Genomic DNA, 21109 nt, shown 5'->3' with positions numbered 1-21109 from the left:
TTTTAACCATAATTATGACCGTTAATGGCATTGTTATTTTGTTTCTTCTTTCTTTCTTTCTTTCGATTTATAACCAAATAAACTTGAACTTGCCTTTGTTAAAAAAAAAACTTTAGTATGTTTGTATGCATGTGCAGACATGTATGTGTGTGTGTGTGTGTGTGCATCTGTGTAGAGGCTTAAATGCTTTGCCTTAAGCCAATGCTGACTGCCTGCCTGACTTTAATGCGGGATGCTTTACTTTTACTTTGTTGTGCGTCTGCGTGCTTTGGCTTTTATTTTTATTGCCTTTGCTTCCAAATGCTGTAACGCCCATTTCTTGTGAGTGAATTGATGGCTCTTTTCCTTACGGAATGGTTGTTAATGAAATTTCAAGTTTAAAAGAGAAATTTCTGTTTATTTACCTCTTAACGTTGTGTGCAGTGAATTCTTTGCAAAAAACCAAGAAAAAGAAAAGAAAACTGTACGCATGCGCTGAAATTTAATTTTGAGTATGAAGTTGAGATGAAAAAGGGTTCAGCAAAAATTTGTTAAAAGTTTTAAGGAATTTTTTTTGTAATTTACTTCTTTCTATACAAAGTTTATTTGAATAGAAGTTGAGATGTTTTTTTGAGTTGAATAAGGCCTCAGAGAATAATTTTTTTGAATTTAAAAAAAAAATGAATTTTTTAATTCGCTTCTTTCAATAAAAAATGATTTTAAACTTTTTTTATATTTAAAATTTTGTCACACTTTTCTTTTTATTACTTTTTTTTCCAAAATTATATTTCTATAGAAAATTTTCTCAAAATTGTATTGGTTTCGAAAATGTTTAAATTTTATTTTTGTTAACAATTTTGCCAAAAATTTATTTTTTTTTTATTATAAGAAACTAGCTGGACAGGGCCCGCTCCGCTGCGCCTTCTTTCACTCACTTATTTTATCTGAGTTCTATGCTGGCACAGTCAAGAGAAAATTCCTATTTGATGGTGCTAGTACGGCCTATCAGATATTTCGCCCCATGTGGATATCATATTGGTGCTCTACTCCCAAATTTCTCTCATTTGAGGCTTATATGGCCTTGGTCGGTAAATATGTCCGGTATGGGGGTGTTTTTGGAGTGAGTTGAAGCCCCATTTATCAGATTCGTGCTCTACCTTTCATTTGAGTCGCATATTGTCATGATCGGTAAATAGGTATGTCTGATTTTGCGGTTTTTTCGGAGGTGAGGTGGTGAGGTGGTGAGGTGGTCCCCCAGACACTCAGCCTTACTCTAACTTTCGCTTTAATCGCCGCATCGATCATCGAGATTTGGCGCCCATTAAAGTTTGGATGTTAGATCTACTTTATTCTCTTAACTTTGATGGTGGATTGGAGTAGCCAAACCCTTTACCCAAAAGTGGAGATTCATGCAAAATGCAAATGCAAATTTTGCCCATAAACATTCCACTAAGTTACAGGGGCAAACTTCTCACATATCATTGAGTGCAGTCCGATTCAAGTTTAAGCTCAATGATAAGGGGCCTCCTTTTTATAGCCGAGTCCGAACGGCGAGCCGTCGCACTACGGCTCTCTCTTTGGAGAGAAGTTTTACATGGCATAGTACCTCACAAATGTCGTCAGCATTAGGAGGGGAAAACCAGCGGTGAGGAGGAGGTTCATACCCTTCTCCAAAAAACCACATTTGAGCTACACATTGCTATAGTCGGTATATATGCGTGTTTTAGGAGGAGTTTATGAGGTGAGGCGTCTCTGAAACACTTGGCCATAAAACAGATAACCGATTTGAGCCCCAATTGTCATTGGTTTAGGGGAGTTTATGGGGTGTGAGAAGACCCCCAAAAACTTGGCCTCAAAATTGGATATCAAACTCGTTTTCTAATATCAAATACCTATTATTTATTGCCATAGTAGGCAAACATGGCCGGTTTGAATAGAATTTTAAGGGGCGGACCCTCAAATATTGGGTTGCCCAAAAAGTAATTGCGGATTTTTTAAAAGAAAGTAAATGCATTTTTATTAAAACTTAAAATGAACTTTAATCAAATATACATTTTTTACACATTTTTTCTAAAGCAACCTAAAAGTAACAGCTGATAACTGACAGAAGAAGGAATACAATTACAGAGTCACAAGCTGTGAAAAAATTTGTCAACGCCGACTATATGAAAAATCCGCAATTACTTTTTGGGCAACCCAATAATATCTAATACCTATTATTTATTGCCATAGTAGGCAAACGTGGCCGGTTTGAAGGGATTTTAGGGGGCGGACCCATCGTGCTACGTTTTGGTTTAAGCCCCATAATGTCAAGCATTTCAGCACCAGAAAAACTCGTTTTCTAATATCAAATACCTTTTATTTATTGCCATAGTAGGTAAACATGGCCGGTTTGAAGGAATTTTAAGGGGCGAACCCTGAAATAATATCAGCATTGTGCTAGAACAAGTTTTGGTTTAAGCTCCATAATGTCAAGCATTTCAGGACCAGATATGTGGTCCTTAAAGTGGATATAAATTTCGTGCTCTGCTCCCCCAAACGCCTTTCATTTGAGTCCCATGTTGCCATGATCGGTAAATACGTATGTCTGATTTAGAAAATTGGTCTCGAAAGTGGCATTAATTTCATGTTCGACTCCTTAATACCTTTTATTTGAGACCCACACTGATCTGGTTGGCAAATATGTCCGATTAAGGGGTGTTTTGGGGAGTGGAGTGGTCCCCCAAACGCTTAGCCCTGAAAATAAATCAGCATCGTGCTCTACTCTCAAATATCATTTATTTTAACCCCATATTGCCATTGGCCTTAAAATTGGATATTAAATTCGTTTTGTAATCTCAAAACCTTTAATTTCAACCCCTTTTTGCAAAAGTCAGCAAATATGTCCGGTTTAGGGTATGGAACCTAAAAACTACAAAATATAGAGCAAACACGTGCTATTTGGTGGTTGTTATGGGGTTGGGACGTCCCCTAGAAATTTGGTCCCGAATGTTGACTTTAGATTCGTAGTCTACTCCCAAATACTTTTTTTTTAGCCCCATAGTCGGCAAAGATGTTCGGTTTGACGGTGCTTTGGGGGATGGGGCGGCACTCAGTGACTTGGCTCTGCAAGTATCCCTCAGATTTGTGTTCGACTCTAAAATACCTCTTAATTGAGCCTCATATTGCAATTGTTACCAAATACGTCCCATTTAGGTTGTGTTATAGGGGTGAGGTGGCCTCATAGACAGTTTTTCCTTTATATTGGTATCAGATTCGTGCTTTACTTCCTAAGACCTTTCATTAGAGACCCATATTGGTATGGTCGTAAATTTGTCCTGCTTGGGGGTTAATTTGGGAGATTTGGATATCAGATTCGTATTTTACACTCAAATACCTTTCACTTAAGTCCCATATTGCCATGGTCAGTTAAAAGGTCCTGTTTGGGGGGTGTTTTGGGGAAGGGGTTGGCCCCCAGAAACTTGGTCCCACATATGGATACCAGATTCGTATTTGACACTCAAATACCTTTCACTTAAGTCCCATATTGCCATGGTCATTAAATTTTTCCTGTTTGGGGGGTGTTTTGAGGGTTGGGGGGGTCCCCCAAACACTTGGTCCCACATTTGGATATCAGATTCGTATTCTACTCGCAAATACCATTTATTTGAGTCCCATATTGCCAGGGTCAGTAAATTTGTCCTGTTTGGGGGTGTTTTGGGGATGGGGTTGGCCCCCAGAAACTTGGTCCCACATTGGATATCAGATTCGTATTTTACTCGCAAATACCTTTCATTTGGAACCCATGTCTGTCGGTAAAAATGTCTGATTAAGGAATGTTTTGTGGTTAGGGGTGGTCCCCCAAACACTTGGTCCGACAATTGGGTATCAGATACGTTTTCTAATCTAAAATACCTTTCGTTCGAGTCCCATGTTGTCGTGATTGGTGTATGTATATATTTGGTAGGTTTTGGGGGTGGGACGCTCCCCCCCCCCCCCTCCCCTGGGCGCACAACCACGCTCAACAACCCTGTCTTTTAGCTGTACTTTTCCTAATGCATGTATTTTTGTGTAATGACAGACATTCTTTCTGTGACAAATGACACTTCTCCCATACTACTCATGATTTTGTGCATCTGATGGAAGTTGTATTGATGGCTTCGAACGCTAAGACAAAGGCAATGGCTCTCGCTTTTGCTCCGTGTGTGTTCGAATCCTGGCCGAGCTTTGCCGAATTTTCCATTTTTTCAAGTTTTTTGCCTGTTAGGGCGAGATCATTATAATTTTTACAATTTTTATTTGTTTCTCTTTCGAGGCGAGCTCAATGATCGGAGATGCCATTTGCAGGCAAAAAACTTGAAGAAATGGAAAATTCGGCAGAGCTCGGCCAGGATTGTAAAAATTATAATGATCTCTCCCTAACAGGCAAAAAACTTGTAAAAATGGAAAATTTGGTAGAGCCCGGCCAGGATTCGAACCTGGGCACACGGAGCAAAAGCGAGAGCCCGATGTCTTAGCCTTCGATGCCATCAATAGAACTTTCAACAGATGCACAAAATCTTGTATAGTATGGAAGAAGTGCCATTTGTCACAGAAAGAATGTCTGTCATTACACAAAAATACATGCATTAGGAAAAGTACAGCTAATAGACAGGGTTGTCGAGCGTGGTTAATGTGTGCGCCCTGGGGGGGGGGGGGGGGGGGGGGGGGGGGGTGTGTTTGGCGCTCCACACTGTTGTCTTAGCGTTCGAAGCCATCAATACAACTTCCAACAGATACACAAAATCATGTGTACTACGGAAGCAGTGTAATTAACACAGAAAAAAAGTCTGTCATTACACAAAAATACATGGATTAGGAAAAGTACAGCTAATAGACAAGGTTGTCGAGCGTGGTTAATGTGTGCGCCCTGGAGGGGAGGCGCCCCACCCCCAAAACCTACCATATATATGGAAGAAGTGTCATTTGTCACAGAAAGAATGTCTGTCATTACACAAAAATACATGCATTAGGAAAAGTACAGCTAATAGACAGGGTTGTCGAGCGTGATTAATGTGGTAATTGTATCATAGATGCGTTTTCGCTATTAATACGATTCAAATACAACATACCAACGCATGGCCCTTGAAGCCATCACACCTCATATGGTTGAAAGGTCTTCTAACCAAAGACGAAATGCGTCCCATAGTGGTTGGTGTGTGTTGCTATCTTTGGCTTTCCTTTTCCATTTGCATCTCCGATCATTGAGCTCGTCTCGAAAGAGAAACAAACATAATTTGTAAAAAAAAATAAAAAAATGTGTCCTGATTTTATTTCTATAGACAATTTTAAAACTTTTTTAAAATATTTTGCTAATTTTTTCTATAAAAAGTTGTAGTCAAAAACTTGAAGGAGCCTCAAACTCTTTTGAAACTTCCCCCCTTACACCCCTTCTACATTTGCCTAATTATAAAGTTTTCTGGCATTAGAAATGTATTTCTTGTATGCAGTTGTTTATGCAACTAATGAGCAGTAATTAACTGCATGCCATTAGGCTTTACCAGGTTTGGTAATATGCAGCAAAGAAGACAAATGAAAAATTGCAACTCGGTTTATGCAACTACCATGCAAGTATTACGTATAACAATGAAAACAAAAAAAAAAACAAAATTTTAAAATTTTTGAAAAATTATGGCAATTTTTCTTCATGCGCAACAAGGTAGTTATGACAAAATAAATACAAAAAAAATATAATTTGAAGAAAATGAGAGCTTACATTTAGGAAAAACATGTTCATATTCAAAGTTAGGCAAAAGAGACAAACTATAGAAAAGTGAAGTTGATATTCAGCCCTTTCGGGTTGGTTTAACCGAACTGGCCTTACTCCCTCTATCCTCCATTTGTTATCTCTCTTTCGCTTTAGCCATCTCTTTGTCCTATCAATTGAATTGATGGTTAAAACTTATTAAGAGCCCCATTTACTGAAATAGCGGTGAGCTCGGATAACTAAACTGAATTTCTCATGGACCCCCAACGTTGACGACCCACGCAAACGAAAAAAGGACCATGATTTGCAGATCGTTCTGGGAAATTTTAATGCGAAGTTAGGGAAGGAAAACATTTTTGGTCTAACAGTCGGAGAGTTTAGCCTCCACGAGATAACGTCCAGTAATGGGTTGAGGCTGATAGATTTCGCCGCGTCATGGTAGTTAGTAGCACCAGATTTCAACATAAAAATATCCACAAAGCCACATCGCTGTCACCCGATCAAAACACGAGGAACCAAATTGATCACGTTGTGATGGATGGAAGGCATTCATCCAACGTCTTAGATGTATATAGATGCGGATCATTACCTTGTTGCAGCATAGGTTCGCACCCGTTTGAACATGGCGAGGCAAGTACGATCTGTAAACACAACAAATGACTGCGGCATACTCCACTCGATTGACCCAACTGCTTGATGAAAGCACCCCTTCTCCGATGTAATAATGGCGCAGTGGCAGACTATTGCCCACTCCATGGAAAATGCCGCAAAATAGGTACTTGGGTACCGGAAGCCTCCTCAAAGAAACCCATGGTACGACCAAAGAAACCCGTGGTCGAGATACTACTGAAGCCAAGAATGCGGCATATAGAGCAACCCTGCAATCAGTGGCAACGCGCCATATGAAGGAGAGGTATCGGGAGAAAAGGAGAGAGGAGAAACGTCTATTCCGCAAAAAGAAAAAGGAAATGGAAAGACGTGAGTGTGAGCGAATTGAGATGTACAACAGTCAGAATGAAGTACGGAAATTCTCCAAAGGAATTAAACATCAAACCGATGGCTTTGGTGCAGGCATATCCTCCTGCGGAGACAATGAAGAAAATCTGGTAACTGACACAAATAACATGCTGAGGATATGGAAAGAACATTTTACCCAACTGCTAGTGTCCGACGTTGGCGGCGAAGAAGATACCGCAGATGATGATATAGAATGTTTACCTCCTAGTCCAGAATGAGGTCCAAGTAGCAGTGACCCGACTAAAAAACAACAAGGCAGCAGGAGCCGACGGGTCACTCGCTGAACTATTTAAGAGCGGAGGCGTCACGCTGATAAGGCGTAAGCATCTGCTTATCTAAGCAATCTGGCTAGAAGAACGCATGATTGGAACCTCAGCATTCTATGTCCCGTATACAAGAAAGGAGACAAGACGAAATGTGCCAACTGCAGGAGAATAAGTCTCCTCCCCATCGCATACAAGATACTCTCGAGCGCACTGTGTGAAAGATTAAAACCTTAAGTCAATGAGATAATTGAGCCCTATCAATGCGGCTTTAGATCTGGTAAATCCACGCTAGACCAGATATTCATACTGCGCCAAATCCTGGAAAAGATCCGAGAAGGACAAATCAACACCTACCATCTCTTTGTTGACTACAAAGCCGCCTTCGATACTTCTTTACGTTCAAAGGTATTTCAAATCATGTCAGAATAGATGAAGAAACTCCAGCAAAGAAGTGTTTTTGAAGATGACCATAAAAAAAAAAAAGTAAAAAGGGAAAACCAAAACTCCGATGGAGTGACCCAGTGGAGAGCAACATCTCGAAACTGGGTGTCAGAAATTGGAAAAGAAGCGAGGCGCTTGGGCATCTATTCTATGTTCGGCTAGAGGAATAAATTGTCTGTAATGGCCAAATAAAGTAAAGGCTGACATACGTGAAAACAGACAGAGGGACGGGCGGACAGACAGACGGACAGACGGACAGACATACAGAAGTCGGACAGCCAGGCCGATAGACAGATAAAAACACTGACAAACAGACCGACAGACGGACGAACAAACAGACAGTCCTCCCGTCTGTTTGTGACGCGAAGGCAGAGAAAAAATACTGACAAAAAGACAGATGGACAGGCGGAAAGAAAGATATACGGCAAAAAAAAAGACAGGCTGACAGACAGACGGACAGACAGACAGACGGAGAAAAAGTCAGACAGACAGATGGATAGAAAGACAGGCAAACAGACGGATAGACAGACAGCAAAAAAGGTCAGACAGAGGGGCATTGAAATATCGTCTTAGAATTATACGACGACCCGAAAGATATGTGTATACTCTTTGGAGCCATCCACTCATCCAGTAAACGATGCACAGAGTATGTGTATAAGACTGACACATTTAGTTTTGATATGGGGCAGATCAGACCATATTATGATTCAAGGTCATCTGGTTAGGTTAGGTTTAAGCGGCAGTCTGCCATCAGACTCACTTAGACGTTATCGTCCATTGTGATACCACAGGAACAGAAGAAGGCAGAAGCCTTCTAGTTCCTACCGTTGAACCATCCAGATCGCTTTAAAAAAGTCAATAACTTTCAAAGAAATGAGAACCTAAAGTGGAACTCCTTCTGACTGCTAGTGCGTGACACACACACAGAAAGTGTTCTATAGCCTCTTCTTCTTCGATGTTCTCACAGCTTCTGCAAAAGTCGTAGCTGGCAAACTTCAGTCTGTCAGCATGTTTCCCGATTAGACAGTGACCTGTCAAGACGGTCACAATGACTGAGACGTCTGTTCTAGCCCGTGACAGCAAAGCAGTAGACTAGATTAGGCCATATAGTTTTGGAAAGCTCACAGCCCCCTCTTTGTGACCATCAATCATTCGTTGTCTATTGAGCAGTAGGTGGACTTTTGTCCGTCTGTCTGTCCGTCCGTCTGTCCGTTAGTCTGTCCGTCCGTCTGTCTGTCTGTCCGTCTGTCTGTCTGTCCGTCCGTCTGTCCGTCAGTCTGTCCGTCCGTCTGTCCGTCTGTCTGTCTGTCCGTCCGTCTGTCCGTCTATCAGTCTGTCTGTCCCTCCGTCCGTCTGTCCATCCGTCCGTTTGTCCGCTCGACTGTCCCTCCGGCTGTCCGTTCATCCGTCTGTTCATCCGTCTGTCCATCCGTCCGTCTGTCCGTCCGTCTGTCTGTTGAAATCTCGCTACAGTCTTCGAAAATAGAGATATTGTGCTGAAACAGATTTACACAGATTCTTTTTTTGTCCATAAGCAGATTAAGTTCGAAGATGGGCTATATCGGACTATATCTCGATATAGCCCCCATATAGACCGATCCGCCGATTTAGGGTCCTTGGCGCATAAAAGCCACATTTAGTATGCGATTTTGCTGAAATGTGGGACAGTTAGTTGTGTAAGACCCTTCGACATCATTTTTCAATTTGGCCCAAATCGGTCCAGATTTGATATAGCTGCCATATAGACCGATCTCTCGATTTAGGGTTTCGGGCCCATAAAAGGCGCATTTATTGTCCGATGTCGCCGAAATTTGAGACTGTGAGTAAGGCTAAGCCCCTCGACGTACTTCTGGAATATATCACAGATCGGTCCAGATTTGGATATAGCTGCTATATAGACCGATCCGCTAATTTAAGGTCTAAGCCCCATTAAAGCCACATTTATTATGCGATTTTGCTGAAATTTAGAACAGTGAGTTGTGTGAGGCCCTTCGACATCCTTCTTCAATTTGGCCCAGATCGGTCCAGATTTGGATGGAGCTGCCATATAGACCTATCTTTGCCGAAATTTGAAAGGCGCAATTATAATCCGATTGCACTGAAATTTGACACAGTGACTTATGTTAGGCTTCTCGACATCCCTGTGGTATATGCTTCAGATCGGTTTATTTTTCGATATTACTACTAACAAGTAAAAAGGCTTTAAGTTCGGCCGGGCCGAACTTTGGATACCCACCACCTCGTTTATATATGTAAACCACCTTTCATCAAAATTCGCTGAAAATTTCATACCTTATACTCATATACCTCATACCGATCTGAACTATATACGACACGGATGTCGAAAAGCCGAACATAAGTCACTGTGTCAAATTTCAGTGAAATCGGATTATAAATGCGCCTTTTATGGGGCCAAGACTTTAAATCGAGATATCGGTCTACATGGCAGCTATATCCAATTCTGGACCGATTTGGGCCAAGTTGCATAAACATGTCGAAGAGCCTAACACTAAGCACTGTCCCAAATTTCGGCGAAATCGGACAATAAATGCCTCTTTTATGGGCCCTAAACCTTAAATCCAGAGATCGGTCTATATGGCAGCTATATTCAAATCTGGACCGATCTGGGCAAAATTGAAGAAGGACGTCGAAGAGCCTAACCAAACTCACTGTCTCAAATTTCAGCGACATCGGACAATAAATGCGTCTTTTATGGCCCCAAAACCTAAAACCTAGATATCGGTCTATATGGCAGCTATATCCAAATCTGGACCGATCTGTGCGATATTGCAGAAGTATGTCAAGGGGCTTAACTTAAGTTACTGTTCCAAATTTCGGGGACATCGGGCAATAAATGAGCATTTTATGGGCCCAAAACCATAAATCAAGAAATCGGTCTATATGGCAGCTATATCCAAATTTGAACCGATCTGGACCAAATTGAAGAAATATGTCAAAGGGCCTAACACATCTCACTGTCCCAGATTTCAGCAAAATCGGAAAATGAATGTGGCTATTATGGGCCTTACACCATAAATCGGAGGATCGACCTATATGGCAGCTATATCCAAATCTGGACCGATCTGAGCCAAATTAACGAAGGATGTCGATGGGCCTTACACAATTCTCTGCCCCGAATTTCATCAAAATCGGATAATAAATGTGGCTTTTGTGGGCCTAAGACCCTAAACCGGAGGATCGGTCTATATGGCAGCTATATCCAAATCTGAACCGATCTGGACCAAATTAAAGAAACATGTCAAAGGGCCTAAGGCAACTCACTGTCCCAAATTTCAGCGAAATCGGACCATAAATGTGGCTTTTATGGGCCTTAGACCCTAAATCGGAGGATCGGTCTATACGGCAGCTATATCCAAATCTGGACCGATCTGAGCCAAATTAACAAAGGATGTCGAAGGGCCTAACACAACTCACTGTCCCAAATTTCAACAAAATCGAATAATAAATGAGGCTTTTATGGGCCTAAGACCCTAAATCGGCGGATCGGTCTATATAGGGGCTATATCAAGATATAGTCCGATATAGCCCATCTTCGAACTTAACCTGCTTATGGACAAAGAAAGAATCTGTGCAAAATTTCAGCTCAATATCTCTATTTTTAAAGACTGTAGCGTGATTTCAACAGACAGACGGACAGACGGACGGACATGGCTAGATCGTCTTAGATTTTTATGCTGATCAAGAATATATATAGGGTCGGTACTTTATAGGGTCGGAAATGGATATTTCGATGTGTTGCAAACGGAATGACAAAATGAATATACCCCTATCCTTCGGTGGTGGGTATAAAAAGACCAATATTTTGTTATTTTTAGAATCCTGTAATCGACTGACCTTTCTAAACCCTATGGCAAAATGTTAACAAGAAATTTATATGCCGTTCTCACACCCAGTCTCTTTCAATTTCAATTTGCTTTTTCGATAAAAGATCAATTCTTTTAAGACCAATTACCACACTACGAGTCTTTAAAGCAACTTCAAGTACCCCAGCCCAAATTACCCTTCCTACTAGCCTGCGGTGGTTGCCACAAAACTTGAAACATACATATTTTCATTGTCATTTCGTTGCAACATAATTTTAAAGGTTATGGTCACTGACGTTCACATAATCCAAGTAAGAGATGTGGCGTTGTGGTGGTCACATAACCCCACAAGTCAGTCAGTCAGTCAGCCAACGAGACAACCAATAATACCAGGGGCAAGTAAGCAACCCAAAAAAAAAAAAATAAATAAAATTGAGAAAAAACTAAGAAACCGGTAAAGGCCAATCGAATGCTTGAACACGATCGCTATCCATGTCAACTGCTGGCTCACCACCTACCCTGCATGACTCCCCTCCCCCCACCCCCCCATAATAGTTTCCTGGTCCTCATACTGCAGCATGGCATTTACAATGGGCCATAAATAAAATTACGTTCAACGGTGGACAGTTATGTGAGTAAAATAATAATTATTTTATTTTAACAAAAGCCCCACAACAAAGGCAACAATAACAACAACAACAACAAAAGAGTGCAAACAACAATAAAGAAATTAAACAATAATTTCACTTTTACTTAACAACATTAACCACCACCACCACCATCAACACCAACCAAAGTGAAATTGTGGCAAACTGTAGTTGATCACCGAAAATCAAGCATACGTACTGCAAGCCCAGCTGACACGTACTAAACAATCACGATTTTTGACATTAAGCCGCTCGTGAGAGTGAGCTAAACCAAAAACAAAAACAACAAAAAACTCTTTATGACTGACATGGGAAGGTTTGTTTGTTGCTTTGCCGTTTGTATGGTGAGCTTGGCTTATGTGAAGGCGTGAACCGCCAACACCAGCAGATGAATGCTGGTGTTGGCCTCCTGTTTGCACAACTTAACCTACCTTCCTTCCCTTGGGCTGTGCTTTGCTTTGCTTCGCTAGGCATGCCCATGAATTTTGTTGACCAATTTAGGTGTTTGTGTTGTGCTGTGCTGCGCTGCGCTACCTTGCTTTGCTGTATTTTCGTTTCACGCATGCGCGCATCGTTTTCGATGATTTGGCATGGCGTTAAGCTTTTTTTTTGTTTGCCACCAACTCTCAAGTGTTACTTAACGGTTTTGGCTTTTACCATGTCCACCTGAGTTCATTGAACTTTGTTGTAATTGCAACGCCCTTACAATGGGAAGTTTTTGAATTGGAAATGATGTTGCGACGTGTTAACAGATTCACAGCTACAAAAAAAAAATGGAAATTTTGTAAAGCATTGGATTGGGCATCAAAGTTACATGGGCCTAGGATGATCTGTTTGCATTGGAAAGATGTGCGGAAAGAAATTTCTTTACATTTCTTACAAATTTCCATATGGAGTTGACCCTATACCACATATTTAGGAGCTATGTCACATAGGTAGCATCGAATGAGATCATAGGAGAAATGAGTAGTTGCTCCAAAAATTTATATAAACACCGGGTAAAAGCGTGCTAAGTTCGGCCGGGCCGAATCTTATATACCCTCCACCATGGATCGCATTTGTCGAGTTCTTTTCCCCGCATCTCTTCTTAGGCACAAAAAGGATATAAGAAAAGATTTGCTCTGCTATTAGAGCGATATCAAGATATGGTCCGGTTTGGACCACAATTAAATTATATGTTGGAGGCCTGTGTAAAATTTCAGCCAATTCGTATAAGAATTGGGCCCATTGGGGCTCACGAAGTAAAATAGAGAGAACGATTTATATGGGAGCTGCATCGGGCTATAGACCGATTCAGACCATAATAAACACGTATGTTAATGGTCATGAGAGAATCTGTGGTACAAAATTTCAGCCAAATCGGATAATAATTGCGACCTCTAGAGGCTCAAGAAGTCAAGATACCAGATCGGTTTATATGGCAGCTATATCAGGTTATGAACCGATTTGAACCTTATTTGACACAGTTGTTGAAAGTAAAAATAAAATACGTCATGCAAAATTTCAACCAAATCGGATAGGAATTGCGCCCTCTAAAAGCTCAAGAAGTCAAATCCCCAGATCTGTTTATATGACAGCTATATCAGGTTATGAACCGATTTCAACCATACTTGGCACAGTTGTTGGATATCATAACGAAATACTTCGTGCAAAAATTCATTCAAATCGGATAAGAATTGTGCCCTCTAGAGGCTCAAGAAGTCAAGACCCAAGAACGGTTTATATGACAGCTATATCAGGTTATGTACCGATTTGAACCATATTAGGCACAGTTGTTGAATATCATAACAAAACACGTCGTGCAAAATTTCATTTCAATCGGATAATAATTGCGACCTCTAGAGGCTCAAGAAGTCAAGACCCAAGATCTGTTTATATGACAGCTAGATCATTTTATTAACCGATTTGAACTATACTTGGCACAGCTGTTGGATATGACAACAAAACACGTCGTGCAAAATTTCATTCCTAATCGGATAAGAATTGCGGCCTCTAGAGGCTCAAGAAGTCAAGACCTAAGATCGGTTTATATGGCAGCTTAATCAGGTTATAGACCGATTTGAACCATATTAGGCACAGTTGTTGGATATCATAACAAAACACGTCGTGCAAAATTTCATTCAAATTGGATAAGAATTGCGCCCTCTAGAGGCTCAAGAAGTCAAGACCTAAGATCGGTTTATATGGCAGCTATATCAGGTTATATACCGATTTGAACCATATTAGGCACAGTTGTTGGATATCACAACAAAACACGTCATGCAAAATTTCATTCAAATCGGATAAGAATTGCGCCCTCTAGAGGCTCAAGAAGTCAAGACCTAAGATCGGTTTATATGGCAGCTTAATCAGGTTATAGACCGATTTGAACCATATTAGGCACAGTTGTTGGATATCATAACAAAACACGTCATGCAAAATTTCATTCAAATCGGATAAGAATTACGCACTCTAGAGGCTCAAGAAGTCAAGACCCAAGATCTGTCCATCCACCTATCCGTCCGTCCGTCTGTCCGTCCGTCTGTCCGTCCATCTGACCGTCCGTCTGTCCGTCCGTCTGTCCGTCCGTCTGTTCGTCCGTCTGTCCGTCCGTCTGTCTGTCGTCTGTCCATCCGCCTATCCGTCTGTCTGTCCGTCTGTCCATTCGTCTGTCCGTCCGTCTGTCCGTCCGTTTGTCTGTCCGTCCGTCTGTCCGTCCGTCTGTCCGTCCGTCTGTCCGTCCGTCTGTCCGTCCGTCTGTCCGTCCGTCTGTCCATTCGTCTGTCCGTCCGTCTGTCCCTCCGTCTGTCCGTCCGTCTGTCCGTCCGTCTGTCTGTCTGTCCGTCCATCCGTCTGTGTGTTGAAATCACGCTACAGTCTTTAGAAATAGATATATTCAGCTGATACTTTGCACAGATTTTTTTTTGTCCATAAGCAGGTTAAGTTCGAAGATGGGCTATAGCGGGCTATATCTTGATATAGCCTCCATATAGACCGATCCGCCGATTTAGGGTCTTAGGTCCATAAAAGCCATTTTTATTATACGATTTTTCTGAAATTTGGGGCAGTGAGTTGTGTTAGGCTTTTCGACATCCTACTTCAATTCAGCCCAGATCGGTTCAGATTTGGATATAGCTGCCATATAAACCGATCTCTCAATTTAAGGCTTTGGGCCCATAAAAGCCGCATTTATTCTCCGATTTTGCCAAAATTTGGGACCGTGAGTAATGTTAGGCCCCTCGGCATTTTTCTGAAATATGGCACGGATTGGTCCAGATTTGGATATAACTGCCATATAGACCGATCCTTCGATTTAGGGTCTTAAGCCCATAAAAGCCACATTTATTATCCGATTTTGCTGAAATTTGGGACATAGAGTTGTGTTCGGCCCTTCGATATTCTTCGTCAATTTGGCCCAGATCGGTTCAGATTTGGTTATAGCTGCCATATAGACCGATCCACCGATTTAGGGTCTTAGGTCCATAAAAGCCACATTTATAATCCGATTTTGCTGAAATTTGGGACAGTGAGTTGTGTTAGGACCTTCTACATCCTTCGTTAATATGGCCCTGGTCGGTGCAGATTTGGATATAGCTGCCATATAGAACGATCCGCCGATTTAGGGTCTTAGGCCCATAAACGCCACATTTATTATCCGATTTTGCTGAAATTTGGGACAGAGAGTTGTGTTCGGCCCTTTGATATCCTCCGTTAATATGGCCCTGGTCGGTACAGATTTGGATATAGCTGCCATATAAACCGATCCTCCGAATTAGGGTCTTAGGACTATAAAAGCCACATTTATTATCCGATTTTGCTGAAAATTGGGAAAGAGAGTTGTGTTCGGCCCTTCAATATCCTTCGTCAATTTGGCCCAAATCGGTTCAGAATTGGATATAGCTGCCATATAGACCGATATCTTGATTTAAAGTTTTAGGCCCATAAAAGCCGCATTTATTTTACGATTTTGCCAAAATTTGGGACCGTGAGTAATGTTAGGTCCTTCGACATCCTTCTTCAATTCGGCCCAGATCGGTTCAGATTTGGATATAGCTGCCATATAGACCGATCCTCCGATTTCGGGTCTTAGGCCCATTAAAGCCACATTTATTTTCCGATTTTGCTGAAATTTGGGACAGAGAGTCGTATTAAGCCCTTCGTCATCTTTCGTCAATTTGGCCCAGATCGGTTTAGATTTGGATATAGCTGCCATATAGATCGATCCTCCGATTTAGGGGTTTAGGTCCATAAAAGCCACATTTATTTTCCGATTTTGCTGAAAATTGGGACAGTGAGTTGTGTTCGGCCTTTCGACACCCTTCTTCAATATGGGCTAGATCGGTCCAGATTTGGACATAGCTGCCATATAGACCCATCCTCCGATTTAGGGTCTTAGGCCCATAAAAGCCACATTTATTTTCCGATTTTGCTGAAATTTGGGACCGTGAGTTATGTTAGGCCCTTTGACGTCCTTCTCCAATTTGGCCCAGATCGGTTTAGATTTGGCTGCCATATAAACCGATCTGTCGATTGAAAGTCTTGGGCCCAGAAAAGGCGCCTTTATTGTCTGATTTTGCCAAAATTTGGGACCGTGAGTTTCAATTAGGCCCTTCGACGTCCTTTTTTTTATTAACCATTTTCATAAATTGGAATTTTTTTGTGATTATTTTAATCTTTATAATTTTTATTTTCAATTTTCTGTGGAAAAATTAAAAAAAAAAAACCGATAACGCTTTTTTCAAAGCCTTGCCTGCTTCATTGCTGATTATGCAGGCAAGAAACTGCTGCCGTATAACTTAATGTGCAGCCATTTACTCTACGCTCTTTCTATCTCTCTGTCTGTCCATCTGTCTGTCTCTACGTCTCTTATTCTGTCTGCCAATCGGCCTAACCGTTTAACAATGACTTGATTCAATTTAACCTAATGCTACACTACTTTCCTAAGTTAGCTGTGCTTGTGATAAGAGTGTGTCATTAGAACTTTTGTGTGCAAATGCAAGAATTGGAGCAAATATTCATACAACACACACACACTCACACACACAACTAACTATCACTATCACTCTATCTATCTTTCTTTCTTTTCATACATCCAGCCAGCCGGCCAACTAACCACCCATTCTTCCTTCCATCCATTCATCCATCATCAGTGGGGGGGCGGTTGCTGCATTACAAAGAGTCAAGAGTATAAAATGCAGTTAAAGCTAAAAGACCTCCAATGATAAGAGTCTTAAAAGAACAAACATTTACACATGTACTAGAGTGGGACAGATAGACAGACAGACAGAGGGACAGACGGCCAGAGGGACAGACGTTCATACAGTGCTTATATCTGCATGCAATGACATATTGACACACACTACCACTTAGGCATTGACACTTGGAGCTAATTAAAGACCAAAGCTTATATATGTACACCCTCAAACACACACACACACACACACACACATATCAAGCGTAACTTTGCAGGCCTTTATAAAGAATATCGTTTAGATTTTTTTTTTGATATTAAAAAATTAAAAAAAATGGCCTTTCGGAATGGGGAATAATAACTTTGCTAGTGTGGTAAACTTAGAGAAAACAAGTAAAACCATGCTAAGTTCAGCCGGGCCGAATTTTTGGAACACCACACCACCATGGATTCGGCTGAAAATGTCCACAAATAAAAATAGTTAAAGTAAAAGTCATAACTCTAGTCTTTGTTCCAAATTTCAGCTAAATTAGATGAAAATTGAGGCTTCTAGGTGCTTAAGAAGTTAAATCGGGGGATAGGTTTATGTGCACTTCATGTACCAAATTTTTGTCAAAAATTTTGAGCTCTTAAGGGCTAAATAATGTTCATCGGCAGGTCGGAAGTATGGGGGTATGGGAGCTATTTCAGGCTGTAGACTGATTTGGACCACACTTACCACGGCTGTTGGAAGTCAGAACAGAACACTACGTGCAAAATTTCAGCCAAATTGGTTACCATATGGAAGTGGACTTCCATGGGCTCAGTTTAACAAATCGGGAGGTAGGTTTATATGGGAGCTACATCAGGTCATGGACCGATTGGGATCGTGCTTAACACAGATGTTGAAAGTTAGAACGGAAGTCTATTTGGAAAATTTCAACGCAATCGGAAGAAAATTGAGGCCTCTAAGGGCTCTAGAAATCAAAATCAGGGATCGGATTATACGGGAGCTATATCCAAATTTGAACCGATATGGCCCATTTGCAATCCCCTATGATTTGTATCATACTTTGCATGGATGTTGAAAGTCATAACCCAAGTCTTTGTTCCAAATTTCAGCCAAATCGAATGAGAATTGAGGCTTCTAGAGGCTGAAGAGGTCAAATCTGGGGATCGGTTAATATGAGGGCTATATCTGTTTATAGACCTATTCGGATTAAACTTGGCATGGGTTCAAAAGCATAACCCAAGTCTTTGTTCCATATTTCATCCAAATCGAATGTAAAATGAGGCTTCTAGAGGCTCAAGAGGTCAAATCTGGGGATCGGTTCATATGGGGGCTATATCTGTTATAGACCCATTCGGATTAAAATTGGCATGGATGTTGGAAATCATTACTCAAGCCTCTGTTCCAAATTTCAGACAAATCGGACGAAAATTGAGGCTACTATGGGCTCAAGAAGTCAAATCCGGAGATCGGTTTATATGGGCGCTATATCTTTTTATAGATCGATTCGAAGCATACTTAGCATGGATGTTAAAAGTAATAACCCAAGTCTTTGTTCCGAATTTCAGCTAAATCGGATGAAAATTTTGCCTTCTAGGAGCTCAAGAAGTCAAATCCGGTGATCGGATTATATGGGGGCTATATCTGTTTACAGGCCCATTTGGATTATACTTGACATGGATGTTGGAAAGCATTACTCAAGTCTTTGTTCCAAATTTCAGCCGAATCGGATAATAATTGAGGCTACTAAGGGCTCAAGAAGTCAAATCCGGAGATCGGTTTATATGGGGGCTATATCTGTTTGTCGACCGATTCCGATCATACTTGGTATGGTTATTGAAAGTCATAACTCAAATCTTTATTCCAAATTTCAGCCAAATCGGATGAAAATTGAGGCTACTAAGGGCTCAAGAAGTCAAATCCGGAGATCGGTTTATATTGGGGCTATATCTTTTTATAGACCGATGCGGATCATACTCGGCATGGATGTTGAAAGTCATAACTGTTGTCTTTCTTCCAAATTTCAGCCAAATCGTATGAAAATTGAGGCTTCTAAGGACTCAAGAAGTCAAATCTGGAGATTGGTTTATATGGGGGCTATATCTGTTTATAGACCGATTCCGATCATACTCGGCATGCATGTTGGAAGTCGTAGGTCAATTCTTTGCTCCAAATTTCAGCCAAATCGGATGAAGATTGAGGCCTCTAAGGGCTTAGGAAGTCAAATCCGGGGATCGCTTTATATGGGGGCTATATCCAAATCTGAACCGATAAGGCCCATTTGCAATCCTCAACGACTTACATCAATAAGAAGTAACTGTGCAAATTTTCAAGCGGCTTGCTGTTTGCGTTTGATCGATATCATGATTTCGACAGACGGACGGACGGACATGGCTGGTTTGACTCAGAAGTAGAGACGATCCAGTATATATATACATTATGGGGTCGCAGATCAATACGAGGTGTTACAAATGGAATGAATATGAATGGATGAATGAAGCCCCCCAATTGCATAATTGTTTCCACTCTATATTTGGTCTGCCCACGCTCTGCGATTCAAAGTGTGAGAGTAGTGCAAATACCGAGTGGAGAGTTAGTTTCATGCTCACACCGGCTTATTCGAATTGCAGACTGGCTGCTGGCCGATGATCGGAACCAGCAGAAGAAGAAGGGGGAGTTCAGTTACGGCTGCCGGCAAGAACAGGTTCTCATAGAGAATAGTCGGAAGGCGAAATTGGCCGAAGAACAAAAGTGAGCCAATTTCGCCTTCCGACTATTCTCTATGAGAATCTGTTCTTGCCGGCTGCCGTAACTAAACTCCCCCTTCTTCTTGTGCTGGTTCCGATCATCGGCCAGCAGCCAGTCTGCAATTCGAATAAGCCGGTGTGAGCTTGAAATTAACTCTCCACTCGGTATTTGCACTGCTCTCACACTTTGAAACGCAGAGCATGGGTAGACCAAAGATAGAGTGGGAGCAATGATGCAATTGGGTGGTTGTGCGGTGTGTGCCATTAACTTATACCCCCATCCTATGGTGCTGGCAACAATCGGGTGATACATATATATGGGAGCTTTATTTAAATCTGAACCCATTTTTACCAAAATCAATAGCGTTTGTCCTTGAGCCAAAAAAGTGACATGTGTGAAATTTCGTGACGATTGGACATCAAATACGACCTGTACCTTGATTACAATAATACATGGTCTCACAGACGGACAGATGGACGGACGGACAGATGGACGGACGGACAGATGGACGGACGGACAGATGGACGGAAGGACAGATGGACGGACGGACAGATGGACGGACGGACAGATGGACGGACGGACAGATGGACGGACGGACAGATGGACGGACGGACAGATGGACGGACGGACAGATGGACGGACGGACAGATGGACGGACGGACAGATGGACGGACGGACAGATGGAAGGACGGACAGACGGACGGACGGACAGATGGACGGACGGACAGATGGAAGGACGGACGGACAGACGGACATGGCTAACTCGTATCAGAAAGTGATTCTGAGTCGATCGGTATACTTATCAATGGGTCTTTGAATATGAAAAGAGACAAAGGAAAGCAAAAGTCCAGAGGTTTCCTATTTAGGTATTACAACAAAAATCAATGAGCCAAATAGGCATTAAAGAGGCACTCCCCGTGGCAGCTTCGGCAGCAGTAAATAACATTAGCAGCAAAAGGCCCCTATCAAGTCAATATATCAGCACAGAGCATTAATAGTAAATCATCAGAGCTATTTGTAGATCCAATGCCCGACCCACCACCCGCTATTGCAAACCCATTGGCGATGGTGCCTTAGTGGTTGTTTTGTTGTGCTTTATTGCAACGTAAAAGTCATTTTTAGTATCATTAGCACTACCCCATGTACGCCGAAGAGTCGAATGGAGAACAGAATTTAGGAAAACTGGGCAACACAAAAAAAGAAAAAAAATTAAAATGTCATAAATCAAAACAAAAAGAAGAAGCAAAGGCATCACTTAAAAAAAGAAAAGAGAAAATCTTCCATAGAAACTTTGGAAGAATCA

The sequence above is a fragment of the Stomoxys calcitrans genome, chromosome 4 (assembly GCF_963082655.1).
Source record: "Stomoxys calcitrans chromosome 4, idStoCalc2.1, whole genome shotgun sequence".
Taxonomy (NCBI): Eukaryota; Metazoa; Arthropoda; class Insecta; order Diptera; family Muscidae; genus Stomoxys; species Stomoxys calcitrans.
This window is presented reverse-complemented; position numbering follows the sequence as displayed.